Source organism: Tupaia chinensis, unplaced genomic scaffold (assembly GCF_000334495.1).
Source record: "Tupaia chinensis unplaced genomic scaffold, TupChi_1.0 Scaffold146687_1, whole genome shotgun sequence".
Lineage (NCBI taxonomy): Eukaryota > Metazoa > Chordata > Mammalia > Scandentia > Tupaiidae > Tupaia > Tupaia belangeri.
Window position 1 is genome coordinate 2,563,637 of NW_006206544.1, and position 14,897 is coordinate 2,578,533.

A 14,897-nucleotide genomic window follows, 5' to 3' on the forward strand; every position below is an offset into this window, starting at 1 on the left:
CATGTAGGAGAGAAATTCCTTATTGCCTCTTCTAGTTTACTGTGTTTGCGGCAATCCTTGCCCATCCTTGCCTTAGATGGATCACTCCAATTACTGCCTCCGTAGTCATAAGGCTCTCTGTTCTCATTGATCTTTGCACCCTCTATGCTCTGAATTCTACACCTTGAATTCTGTGCTTCTGTCATCTAACCATCTAACCCATTGGTCACCAAACCACTCCATGCTTAAATTTAGTGAGTATTTAGCATTTAGTTATCTTTGCTCTATTTTTCACTCCAGTCTTGGTGACTTCAACAAACACTTGGGTCTTTCAGTACCTTCCTCTTACCATGTCGCCATGTTGCCATGTCATCATCAATGATTTTATTTCCTCTACACTACCTCAGCTACCATCACCCTTGGTTATTCACTTGACCTGGCCATCATTTATTATTGAAAAACAATTATCTCCAAAAGCTTTATTTTAAACATACCACTCTAATCTTTACCTCCCACTTTGTTCCACCTTCCATCAATTTTTTGACCTTACTAAAACCGTTAATCCATTCAATATATCTCTAGTGTTTTCATCACCCATCTTCCCCTATCATGCCTTCTCTCAGATTAGAATCTGTGATCTGCCATATGACTTCCTCAGTTAATTCCCTGCCCCTCTATTACTCCAACTTCACTGTCCAAGCAAACCTAAATCTAATTAAACCCATTTCTTTAACACCTCTTTGCCTAAATTCAAGCAATTAAAAGTGACTGAAGAGGGGCCAGCAAGTGGTGTGGTGGTTAAAGCGCTGGATCTACGCCACCCTGCAGTTTGAGTCTCTGACCCTGAAGCTTGAAAAACACGCCCAGCATGCGTGCAGGCATACCCAAAATCCCAAAGAGAGGATGGAAGACAAGGGATTGCTACATGGCCATTCCCCTGGGGGAAGTGAATTCTCATTTTCTCTTGCTGTTTCTCTGCTGCAAGCACACGTACCCTAAGGAAAAACTTAAAGAAAAAAAAGTGACTAAAGAAAAATCCAGTTATTTTCACTCCTCTCATGTTTAATTATTGACCACAAATAACAAATGGAAAAGAAAAACTGCCTGCCAATTCTACTATACCTATTGATTTCCTTCTCCTAGATTCCAGAAAGTTTATTCATACTTTCATCTTTCAAATCTTTAATATACTGTTTTCCTTGAATTTTCAGTTAATAATTTTGCTTAATATACTTATTCAGAAAATAAAAAACATCAGACAGGAATGTCCTTATCTTTCCACCACCCAATTTACCACTTCTGTCTTCTTTCAGACCTAATGCTTATATTATTAATCCTATTACCTCTCACCAAATGAATTATTTTATACAAGTAATTATCCCCTGTCCTTCAACACTGTTGGAAGTGCATCTCTCTGTCTTCCCATCTACCTCCTGTATCTATTTTAGCCATCTATCTACTCTGTCTCTCTGTCTCTCTCATGAAAGAAGTAAACTTTTTAAAAGTTCATGGAAAATGAACTTAAAGTATGAGTTTATTTTTTTAAAAAAGAATTTAAGTTATTTTCTAAGGTCAAAACTTATAAATGGCAGAGCTAGTTATGAACATTAGGACTGTAATCTCAGGGCTCACACTCTTAACTACTAATCTGTGCTTCTCTTTCATTATAATTAGAATAAATAACAGTAATCCATTATTATCAATAAATATTACACTAGATCAAGTACACAGATCTATTGCTATTTCCAAATTTATCTGAAGATAGTTGGTGGATTGTATATTTCCAAAATAGCATTAATTTTATTGTGATTTTATGATTTCTTAGCATTGAACTTTTAAAAAATCTAGGATAGTTCTGGGGACCAGCAGTTGGCATAATGACTATGTTGCTGAATTCCCATGTAGTCGACCACAGTTTGAGTCTAAGACCCGGTGACTTAAACTCATGCCAGGCACGATTGCTTGTGTGCCCAAGATCCCAAGAGGAGAATGGGGGAGAAAGGATTGTGGTGTGGCCATCCTCGCTGTGGGGGGGAGGGGAGGGTGATTTCTCGCTTTCTATCTCTCTGTCTCTCTCTGTCTTTCTGGCAAGTGCACACACCATATAGCAAAAACCTGTCCAAAAAAAGAAAAAAGAAAAAAGAAAAAGAAAAAGAAAGAAAAAAAAATCTGAAATAGTTCTACTTTGCTTATTCCTTAGTTCTATGTTCCCCTTATTTTACTCTTAAAATAAAATTCTGTTAAAATAATTTGCTTTAAAGAAAATTCAAACTATTTTAAAATGTTGAAAAAAAGGTTCAATTTACCAGTATTCAAGCAAATTGAAATTAAACCAATCAAACAGGAGTTTTAGGTAATTGTTTATTTAAAAATTCAAAGTAATCAATTACACTAGAAAGAGTATCATTTTATACACAGTCATAAATTGCTAGCAACAATGTGAATTAGTAGTACTATATGGACAACAACTTAGAAATATTTCAGATCCTTTAACCAGTTAGGCATACTATCAATAGTTCCCCTTCTAGAATCCTATAAACATACTGTGATATTAGCCAACTTAAAGGATATTTTAAAGTTTCATTTAATATTATCTAGACTTGGAGTAGAGGGTATGATGGGCAGTAATTGCCAAAAGCCATGCAATAATTTTCATCTGCAAATATTTTCATCTCTTTCAAAAAAGACAGTGGCTTAAATATATTTATGTTTGGAGTTCATGTTCCAAGTCACCTTACATTTTTTCTTTTTTTTTTCTTTTTAGGGAGATCTAATGGGGGGTTATTAAAGTGTTTACAGAACATAGAATTACATAATGAACCTCAGTTAGGTAGGTAAAAATGTCTTGGAAACTTGGGAACCCTTTCCCTTGACTGTCCAGGAAACCATCGTGACCAGAAAAAAATGAGTTCTGGGAGATTCTGTGAAGAGATCAGGGATGTACAGTGGGCAGAGGACTTAAGAGTACAGCAAACATCACCTGGGTTTAAATCCTAAATTGCTTTTGCAAGTGTTCCTAATATGATTTTCCACATTACTCAAATGATGGACTGCATAAGACAGCCTCTTCAAGGTTCTTACATCTGCAGACTTCTGCTTTTAATGTGCATCCCTTCTTGAGAGAGAATTTATATAAAGAACCTGTGGAATACTAACTAGCTGAAGGTCATGTTGACCACTAGGTAAAAGTAAATCTAGTTTTCCCATCTTTTGAAATTGTAGCATGAAGCCCAGCCTTAGTGACACAGTCAATAGCTTACAGAATTGCAGTGCTGGAAGTCACACAGCTGATCATGGTTTGGATCCCCAGGTCGATAGACCTCAAATGCACCAGGAGCTCAAGTATGAGCCCAGGATCTTAATTAGCTGGAAGACCAGCAGAAGAGGACAGCAGTGTGAGCACACCCTGTTGAGGGTGCTTCTTTCTCTCTTCCTTTCTCTCTCATGTGCATAAACACATATTCTCTATCAAATATTTTTTTTTTCTTTTTGGAGAGGTTTTTGCTATAGGGTGCATGCGCTCACCAGACAGACAGAGAGAGACAGAGAGACAGAAAGCGAGAAATCACCCCCCAGGGGGGATGGCCACGCTGCAATCCCTTCTCCTCCATTCTCCTCTCGGAATCTTGGGCACGCAGGCACACGCGCCCGGCGTGAGTTTAAGTCACCAGGTCTGGGACTCGAACTGCAGTCGACTATGTGGGAGTCCAGCGACATAACCATTACGCTAACTGCTGGTCCCAAATAAATAACTTTTTAAAATGTAGCACAAGTCAAAAGTTATTTTAGTTACCATACCCAACACAGAAAAAGGTTTTGCTTTATTAAATTTGTTACTATGAGAAATCTGTGTTGAATCAAAAGTAGCTACACTCACAGACTCTTCTTCCTGAGTAACAGGAAGAAAATATTACATACACAGGTATTTGTATGCACACGCACACACACACACACACACACACACACACACACACAGGTATGAGCGCTCATAATTCTAGGGTTAAAAGAATCTTTGGAGGATCTGGTCAGCCAGAGTGCTTTGGTCCTGGGGGAAGAGGTGGAAAAACTGAAACAACATCAAAGCTACCCTCTTGGTCTCATGATGGGACAGCTGCAGATGGTTTTACATTTATTCATTCAAAATAACAATCTGAGATTTATTAATTCAAGACAAGGACCTGAAGATTTTTCTACTCAAGAACACAACTTGTGATTTATGAATTTTATCCTGAGGCCTAGCCTTACTTTTATTTGTTCTCCCAGCACAGAGAAAAATAAGAGACCTTACAGGCAATTAAGCCACGGTCTGGAAAGAAGTATTAACACTGAGTCCAAGCGAAGTTACAACTACATCGAAGAAAGCTGCATGTAGATATACAAGTGTTCGTAACCTAGAACAGGTGGTGAAAGGACAAGGCAAATAGGTAATTGGTGCCATTTCCACTTTGTCCTGTCTTTGCACCCAGGATAGCCCCTTTTCCTTTTTTTAAAAGACATATATATATATATTTACCCTTCCATCAACACAGAAAAAATATTGGTGATGATCTTGAAGAGACTACCCAAGGACCCAGGCAGTAGAGATACAGAACAGCTAGCTGTGGATACTGAACCGCCTTCTGATTTCATCTTGTACTTTCTTTTCTTTTCCTTCTTCTCTTTCTTTTTCTTTCTTTTTTTTTTAACAGAGGTTTTGCTACAGGGCACATGCACTCACCACAGTGACAGAGAGACAGAAAACAAGAAACAGTCTTCCCGCCCCCCACCCCAGGGGTGATGGTCATGTTGCAATCCCTTCTTCTCCATTCTTGTCTTGCAATCTTGGAATCTTGAGCGTGTACACAGGCGCCTGGCATGAGCTTTAAGCCACTGGGTCTGGGACTCTAATTGTTATGCCTTTTGCTTGTCCTATAACCTTCTGATTTGACCCCTGAATCTGGACTTGTCTGACCCTAACCCAGGCTAGCATACCTGCTAACCACTTAGAAATCATTCAAAATAATGCAGGAATAAATAATAAGCTTTACCCTTAGGAGCTTTTGCATATAAAGGACCCTCTTGTTAACTCCTAAACCCATTTGGATAGTTGACAACGAATGGGGAGAGATCTGGGTCTATGTTACTTCTGTCAGGGTTTTCAATGTTATTTGGGTGACTATAAAGTTTATATGGGCCTACCTGTCAAGAGCACCACCATTTCTCTTTCTCTACTTCGCTCGCTCCTTCTTGTGATCTCTCTCAGAAGACTATTTAGGAAAAAAATAAAATCTCATGCATAAGAAAAAAAAGTACTCTATGAATATCAGCTCAGTTGTTTCAGGTGGTATGATACTGTATGTCTGGGGTCATATTTTGACTTGTTTTTTTTTATATCTTTTAAATCTTTTGTAATGATCATGAAAAGTAATTTAAAAATTAAATGAAAAAAATTTAAAATATTAATAAAAATTAATGCACAGAAATGAGCATTTTCCTAGAAAGGTGTCATGCTTTAGCCTAGAAATCTATGAAGGAAGCCAAATACCTTTCTTTGAATTACACAGGATTTCACATTTTTATTCCAGAACTTTTCAACATTTGGCATGGGAAAAAAATCTGCAAAAATGGTCCCAGAGCTTTCGGTACACTATGACACATGAAGTCAAAGAAAGATAACTTGAATTTCTCAGTGAGGTAGGGATATCATATGCTTAATGTTCTGATTTCCACTGACAAGCATCAACTAAAAACGGGGAGAAACCAGTTTAGAGGGTCCCATCTCCTTTTTAGAAACTCTGGTCTTAATTTCTGGTTAAAGACAGTATTATCCAAGAAACAAAAAATGTAAATTTATTATTCCAGATCACGCTCACAGAACTGAAGCCCAGCCATACACATGGTAGGATTGGACTTTTTCTGTATTTCAAGGCAAGATTTAGAATTTGCTGATTCATTTGATAAAAGAAAAGAGGTGAGCAAGCAACAGGAAGTAAAAAGTGGATAAGCATCTCAAATTCATATTGCTAGCCTAAGTATTACACTTAATCCTATTTAGCATGTAAATAGAGTAGCTATGACAACAGTACCTTTGCATTTCCTTAATATGATCACACAGCAGGTAACATTTCCAAACAATTTCAACATTGCCATATTTTATTACAAATCTTGCTTATAAGACTAGTCAATAACAAATGCACTGAAGAATTAGCAAATTCTTCCAAGTAGCTGAATGATTGCCAGAAGACCAGAGAGCGAGACATCATACATCCAGAGCAATAATATTCCAGGCTTGTCCACTATCTTGAGATTATTTATTTTAATTAACAAACTGTAAACACACAATATCTTCTATTATTTTGTTCAGTATTTTCATATGATCTTTTCATTGGACATATGAGCATTTTTTAAGTTTTAACATGCTTCTATAGTCAATTTTTAATATCCTTCTTGAAGAATTTCACAAATATTAAGAGCTCCTAACATGAGTCAATCCTGGATAGGCAAAACAAGTTGAATATTGAGGGGTGAAGCTTGACAAGAGAAATAAAAGTGGAGGGACTGCAGAAAACAGTGGGAAATAAAATATGGGGAGAGGGTGAGGGGCAGTTAAGGCTTCATCCATGATTGCCATCTGTATAAATCAGGCCTGCAGTTGACATGTAATTTTGTGTGGGTCCCATGAGAAGTGGCCCTCAGGGTTTAATTATTGATGAAGAGATTTTTCTTCAAAGTGGCCCAGTCAGGAGTGCCTCAAGGGGACATTCATAAGCACTCATAATATCAATTTCTAAGCACCTGGGAGGTAGGGACACAGATTGTCTCTTTAATTATTATGATAAAGGTAAAGGATACCAAGAATACCAACTATTACACAACCAAGCTGAATGCTCAAAGAAATGAAATTACTATAACAAGTATAAAAACTTTAATATGTAAGTCATCTTACAGAAAGTACACCCTGTACCGGTTCTTACTGCAAAATTTAGGAGTTAAACAATTTATTCATATATAAATGTGGTTTGTTCACGGATGCTTAAAAGTCTAGAAAAAACTTTGAAGCGAGTGTGTTGCTTGAAGAAAAGGTAAGTTTACTCCAATTAATACAAAGGTGTGTTTGGTTTGGTTTGTTTTAACTATATAGAGACTCCTTTTTGGAAAAGAATAATATGAAATGATCTCTAAATGTCAATGATAATGCCCCAAAATAATTTTTGCTTATGCATTAGCACTGATCTAATCTCAGAAAAACACCAAGGAATCAACCCTTATGTATGTTACCATAAACAAGTAAGCACTAGGTGTTAGCCCTTGATTTTGATCTTATTACTTTATGTAACAGATGTGTTACTCCTATAGTACAGCCAAATATAAGACACATGATATATGCAGTAATAATATTTAAAATAAGTATATCCATTACAAAGCATCTTTTTAAATGGCATATGCTATCTGAGGCACTGTATATACATGGCTTGGATTAATGCTTACAGGTTTTGTGTGAAATAAATAGGAATAAATCCAATTTACAAAGGATGAAAAGACAATCCAAGAAAGAAGTTGACCATATTAACACAAATAAAATTTAAAAACAACAGACCCACTCATAGGCAGCAGGTAGTTGGACATCACTGCACAGTACTGGAAATATTTGACAAAATCTTGGGTTTTAATATGGAGTCAACCCAAAAAAGTCAAGTATGCCCAAGATCCTGGCTTGCCTGGAAGAATGGTGGGAGGATGGGGAATTGAAATATGGTGAGACTATGTCAAGGGTAACTTTCTCCTCCTCTTTCTCTCTAAGTAAATAAATAATCATAAACTAATAATAATTATAGAGTTGGGATGTGAACTCAGGTCTGTTTTAGTGTAATACTTCTTTTTTGTTTAGTTTAGTTTGTTTTGGTATTAACTATGAATTAAAGCTTGATTTTATTAAGTGTGAAACAAATTATTTTATATAAAAGTATTTACTTCCAAACATCAACAAATAAGTATGATGAGTATTCTCAAATAAGTTATCTGTTATGCTAAATACAAATGTTTCATACCCACTAGTATAATGTTTTACTTTAAAGCAATGGAAGTAGTAATAATTATAAACCACAGGAAAGACATAATCTTATTAGGAGTTATCTCCGTAGTATAATTGGCTCCTGCATATCTGTGAACTCCTTCACTATTGATGTTTGAGGCCAAAAGACACCTTCTGTCTAGATATGGAGGATTAACAGCAAATGAAGGTCAGAAGATAAAACTTGACACATTTGAAAATCAAAGTCCTGACTATAGATAAATTATACTCTGAGAATGTTTTATTAAACATTTTTGAGTTAAAATAGAATATAAATGAAACAAATACTTCTTCCCAGTTTTACAGACAGGCGGTCTCTGTTATTGGTAGTTATTATATCCACATAGCTAAGAGGCAGAAAAAATATATTGGCCAAACCTATTTTTCAATCTCCTCTTCAGTTCTATAGAAGCCTGAATTGTATCTAATAAATCATCTTATTTTCTTCTTCATATTTTGATAATTCTTTTCAATCTCATTGTCTTAGTTTTTAGTGTTCCAAATTTTATAATTTAAGATTCTTCTACTTAATAGAATTCTCCCACAGATAGCAAACATATTTACCTTTCTGGGACATCGAGATTTCAGACCATGTGTTTGACAAAGTTCTGTATTCAGATAGTCAAAATACAATTATTTAAAGATCATCCAATTATCTTAGCATTTGATTTCAGATCTTTTTAATATTCTTATTAATTTCTTCCTGTTAATATTCTGTTTTTCAAAAGTGGATTTCCCCCCAGAATGTAAGAAAGGATACTATTGAATTCTAGCACACTTTACAATTAAGCAAACAGTCAAACACTATCTGCTATCAGTAAGATTAAGAGGACTCAATCTAAAAATCTTCCTAGTGATAGATTCATCATTAGTCATTAATCTAACAGTTTTTAATTAATCTACTAAAACTGATCATCTGTATTCATGTGTAAGAGAGAATTTTTCTTAAAACCCACTGAAATATATGCAAATATACTCAACTATAGAAATGCATAGAACCTTAAAACTTCAAGGAGCTATTACTAGATTCTGTAACTGACCAGCTAAACTCCTTGGCAAGGGGATAAACAGGGACCAGCAGATGGTGCAGTGGTTATGTCACTGAATGTGACATAGTTCGAGTCTCAGCCTGGTGGCTTCAAAATTATGCAGGGCACATGATTCTGGGAGAAGAGTGAAGGAGAAGAGATTGTGGATTGGCCATCCCTCTGGGGGGTGGGTGGTTTCTCACTTTCCCTCTTACCGTCTCTGTCTCTCTCTCTCTCTCCCCCTGGCCAGTGCATGCACCCTAAAGCAAAAACCTCTCAAAAATAAAAGAAAAGAAAAAAAGAAAAAGGTAAAAAACTGTAAAATGAAACTGAGTATGGTTCACAGAATAGTTTACAGATGAGATGGATAAGGCCTGCAAGTTATATGATAGTTAAGATGATGGATCCCACATAGACGACTCTGAGGTTCTAGTCCCAGACTCTAGGGCCTGAAAAGCATGCCAGACACATGTGCAGGCATGCCCAAACTACCAAGAGGATAATGGAGGAGAAGGGATAGCTGTGTGGCCATCTCCCCTGTGGATGATTTCTCACTTTCCTTCTGTCTCTCTGGAGAGCACACACACCCTATGAAAATAAGTAAACAAATTAACAAATAAATGAGTAAAAAAGAAAAAGAAGAAAAGTTAAGTGTACTTTCAACAACAGAAACTCAGAAAATAGGTTTAAAGTTTAAAGGGAAAAAAAGCTTTAAAAGCCTTACGAAGTTAAGATTGCATTTCCACAAGATCTATGGTACCCAATCAATAAAAAGAAGCAAAGAAGAAAGAACTTGTACTTACATACTCAGCAAAAACATATAAATATAAGTGAATAAAGAAATAACCACACCTACAAAGTTGAGTCCTTATTATCTTCTTTTTTTTTTTTGGAGAGGTTTTTGCTATAGGGCGCATGTGCTCGCCAGACAGACACCGAGAGACAGAGACACAGAAAGCGAGAAATCCCCCCCCCCCCGGGGGGATGGCCACGCCACAATCCCTTCTTCTCCGTTCTCCTCTCGGGATCTTGAGCACGCACGCACACGCGCCCAGTGTGAGTTTTAAGCCACCACGCCCGGGACGCGAACCACAGTCGACTACATGGGAGTCCAGCAACATAGCCATTATGCTAACTGCTGGGTCCCCTTTTTATCTTCTTTAGATCCATGAACCTCTTCCCTCTTAAGGGACAAAAGTAGTTATGATAAAGGGTGTTTTGAAATATTTCTTCCATGTCTGTCAGTTAGTATCTCATGCCTTTCCTTTTTGTCAATTCTCCCTAAAATTCACTTTTTCCAAGTCATTTCCATTATACTCACTTTCCAAATTCATCATTTTCATTCCATTTTCTTAATAAATACATAAAATTCTCCATTACCTTTTCAAATGAATAGAAGCAATACTATTGGTAATTCAGAAGTCATTTCTATGTGACTCAAATTGCATTGGTTTTGTGGAAAATGGACTAAAATCCTTTCTGATCCAGGGTAAATTTGTATAGTACCTAATCTTTCATTAACTGTTAAGTCAAGGAATGGAGCTTGACTTGCGATTGTGGAAACAGGAAACTGATAGGCAACAACTTTGGTAGTAATTATTTACCAAAATTACTACTATTCAATTAATTAAAACCTTGCTGCAGATGTATATATTTTCTTTTACCTATGTATATAGTCTACTTTTATAGCCTATTCTCAATTATCCTTGTCAGTGGAGGAAAACAACAAATTGAACAAAAGTGAATTATTCAAAGTGAATTTGTCCTTGTTTCTAAATATACAGACACTGGGCAGGCTCTGTGGCACAGCAGTAATGGGCTGGTGAAAAGGAGCTGTATTCTGGGGCCAGCAGGTGGCATAGTGGTTAGGGTGCTGGACTCCCATAAGGCAGACCATGGTTCCAGAGCGTGAAAATCATGCCAAAGGGATTGCAGCATGGTCATCCACCCTGGGGAGTGATTTCTGGGAGTGATTTCTCACTTTCCCTTTCTCTGTCTTTCTCTATCTCTCTCTGTCTCTCTCCAGTGAACACACATACCCTACGGAAAAAAAAAAAAAAAAAAACTTAAAAAAAAAAAAGGAGCAGTATCCCACATAGCAACTGTGGTTCCAATTCCTGTCCTAGTCAGCAGAAACACAAGGGCATGGGCCATGTTGTATGAGTGCCCAAGATTTGATGGGCTACAAGACTAGAGGAAGGGGCTTCAACACAACCAGACCCTATGGAGAGTACCTCGCTTTCTCTCTCTCTCTCTCTCTCTCTCTCTCTCTCTCTCTCAATCTCTCTCTCTCTCTCCCCCCATATGTGCTTTATCTTAAAAACAAAACAAAACAAAAAGCACTAAGTGTACAGATATTGTTTTCAGCTATCAATTCAATCTAAATAAAGATCTACTATAAAAGTTACGGGACAGTAACTGATGTCTGATACTTATCTTCTTCAAAGCCTTTCCAGGAGAGTTGATATTTAAAAGTCATCATTGGACTGGCACCTTGGCCTAATGGTTAAGAGAGCCAGATCGCACATGGCCAAACATGTTTTGAATCCCAGTCATATCAGTGTGAAAAGCACTCTAGGTATAGGTGTGTGTGTGCGTGTGTTTGTACAAAATCTCAACAGGATGGAGAAATGGAAAAGAAGGGATCGTGGAATGACCATACCCTATTGAAGGGTACTTTCTCCTCCTCTCTGTCTGTCTCCCTATCTCTCTCTGACAAGTGCATGTGTTCTCAAGCAATTAAAAAAAAAAAAAAAAAAGGAAAAAGCAGAGAACCAGTAGATGGCATGGTGGTTAAGGTGCTAGACACTCCCACATGGCCAACCACGGTTTGAGTCCTGGACCTGGTGGCTTGCTTTCTGACTCACTCTCTCTCTCTCCCCCATCAAATTTAAATGAATGAATGAATAAATAAAATTTTAAATACTTATTTTTAAAAAGGAAAAAACAAACCAACTCATCCTTGACAAAATTCTGACTCTATCCAAAAAGTAAACCCACAAAGGGCTGGATGGCTGGTACAGCAGTAATGCACTGCTCAGGGGAAGCTGGATCCACTTGGCCACCATGGTTGGAATCTCTAGCCTGCCTGTGTGTGAGTGCCCAAGATATAACAGACTGCAAGAGAATCATGACATGACCAGACACTGTATGCGGTACTCCTCTCTTTCTCTCTCTTTTTCTCTCTCTCTTTCACTCTCATGTGTGTTGCACACATTCTATCATGAAAAAGAAAACATGTTTTAAATGTATATAGCTACTGTTAATGAACTCTAGTACTAATTATTTGACTAATAGTTATTTTCCTACTATTTTTTATTTTCATGTTAACTCGTTTGTCCTTTTTCCTCATGAGAAGCTATTAAATTGTGAAATTTATTATCTTTACTATGATTATTTTCTTATTTCAGATTATGTAAGTGCAACTCAGAGTAGCTAGATCACTTGCCTAAGGTCACACTGCTAATAAGGGGTGAACCTAGACCTCATCCCCAGGCCTTTACCTCCAAAGGCCAGGATCTGAACTATATTAATGCATCTAGAAAACAACAATAAAAACTTGACCTCTCATGAAACTTCTAGGATTACTACAATAATAAAAATTTTAGAATATTCGAGCTATGTCCTACTACCAAGTAACAAATTCTTTCCATGTCTATCTACCAGCCCAAGGCTATTTCAGCTTTGACATCTGGTGACTTGGTTGTTTTTCGTGTTCCCAACCTTTTAAACCCTGACATGATGTTGAATTGAGACTAGAAATGATGAAGTGTGCACACAAAGCAACTTTATATACCTCAATAACTTTTTCCCCAGAAACAAAGATTTTTTTGGCTGCTTCACTGAAACCTGAGGTTTTGTAAATAGCTCATAGAGAAAATTAAGTCACTGTTATAGTGGGTTGTCATTATCACCCTCTGTTCTTTTCACATTTATTAAGTACTTTTCACAGGTATAAATGCATTCTTATCACATTTATTATCTGTTTAATACCAGTAATTTTTTTAAATTACTTGTTTTACCACATATTTAGGCTACAATAAAGATCAGCATTAGATCAATCTATAGACTGACTTTAATACATTTGTTCACAGAAAGCATATAAATTCATTAGAAAACTGAGCTTTCATAAAGTCATTCTGTTTCAACACACAAATGAACTTCAGTAAGTCAATAGGATCAACTGAGACATCTATGCTCAAATGTGTTCCCTAGGCTTAATGTATTTTTCCTCACTGCATTATATTTTAATGATTAATTTCATGCTCTTTCATGGTATTTTAGCTCATGAAGCATGGGTGTTACTTTGAGGAAAAGGTAAAGTGCTCTGTGTGATGGAAGATGTTACTGATTAAAGCATGTAGCACTTATGAACTATATGAAAGCTAAAGTTGTCTGAATACCAACACTCCTAGATTATAAATAATACCAGGCAGAATGGTCACATAGACTAAGGCTAGATGGTGTTGAAGGCAGTTGTGAAGGCTTGGACTTCTTACTTATTCTTGTTTGAAACAGGAGATGAAATTAAGCTGGTCATTGAACATTTCACTAGTATTTTTGTCCTCAGCAGAGTGGGAGTAGAAGCTGATTTCAAAGACAATTCCAAGAGAGAGAAACAATTCAGTAAAGTAGATAGCATCCCACTCTGAAATTAGGCAGCCAAAACCACCCATTCTCTGACCCTCTGATCTCTGCAATCAGTACTGCCTGAATACTATCCTAAACTTAGGACATTATTTGACTTAGCAAAAAGAAATGTTAAGTTAAAGTTGCAAGGAAAGACTATAAACTGAATCAAATGAGGTGGGGGGGAATAAAATACATTTTACCCAAATTAGACATGTCCACATAATATATTGGCTCCTGTAACTAAAATAGATTTTTCAAACCAAGCTATGGAGTCTGGAAAAAACACTACCTTCCCCCAGAGTGCAAAGTTTCTCCCATGACAGAGGCAAAATGTAGCAAAAGCAGTTCTCCTGCCAACAGGTGGGTTTAAAGTTTTACTTAGGTCATCAAAAGGATTGAGGAAAGGAAAATTCTGGTATTTCTAAAGTTCATGCCTCCCCCCCCCCCATGTTCTACCAGAGTTGGAGATGCACATTAAAAATTTTTAAAAAAAAGCCCCAGGCCCCCGAACAAAACAAAAAGTATGAAACACTAAAAAAGTAGTTTGTCTTCTCCCAGAAGTGCTAAGCTTGGGTTAGCATGCCTAAAATCACCGTTTATGATTAAACTCTCTCATCAGATACATCAAAGGTATCAGAGAGAACACCAAGAAAATGGCCCTGGAGTCTTAGGTAGAACCTGTTCACAGGGAGAAAAAAAAAAAAAGAAAGAAAGAAAAAAGACGGCATTGCGACTGAAGAGGAGACAAAAGGGAATCAAACATTGTTGAGAGGAAAGACAAATTTATTTCTGTTGTTCCGAGGGCACTGCATTTTTCAGTTCCCCAGTACTTGGTTCCATTCCCCTGTTAAATTATTTCATAAACAACGCGAAGGCTAGCGGGGACCGCTACGGCTGACACACACATCTTTTTATTTCTGTTCCACTCTGCAAACCGCAGTACTCAGCTACTGAAGGTGGGCGCGTGGACAGGTGTCCCGAAAGGGCACAGGAGGGGGAACGGGGAGGAGCAGAGGCAGAAGGGGTGGGACAGGGGCGCTCCATGCCCCGAGAGTCACCTCTCGGGAACTCTGGTGCCTCTTCAGTCCCCGTCGCCACCCCGGGCAGGACCGGACAGGCTTCTCCAGTCCCCTAAGTCAGCAGACAGGTCCCGACGCACCGGGCACCCTGCGGTCGCCGGCAGCCCTCCGCGCCTCTGCCCGCCTGCC

At 37.5% G+C, this 14,897-nt stretch overlaps 1 protein-coding gene across 1 annotated transcript in view; it reads right to left on the reverse strand.

Moving 5' to 3' along the window:
- DPYD (dihydropyrimidine dehydrogenase) overlaps positions 1-14,897 on the reverse strand; it is a 994,283-nt gene that overhangs the window by 979,146 nt on the left and 240 nt on the right. The gene's annotated exons all lie outside the window — the stretch shown is intronic.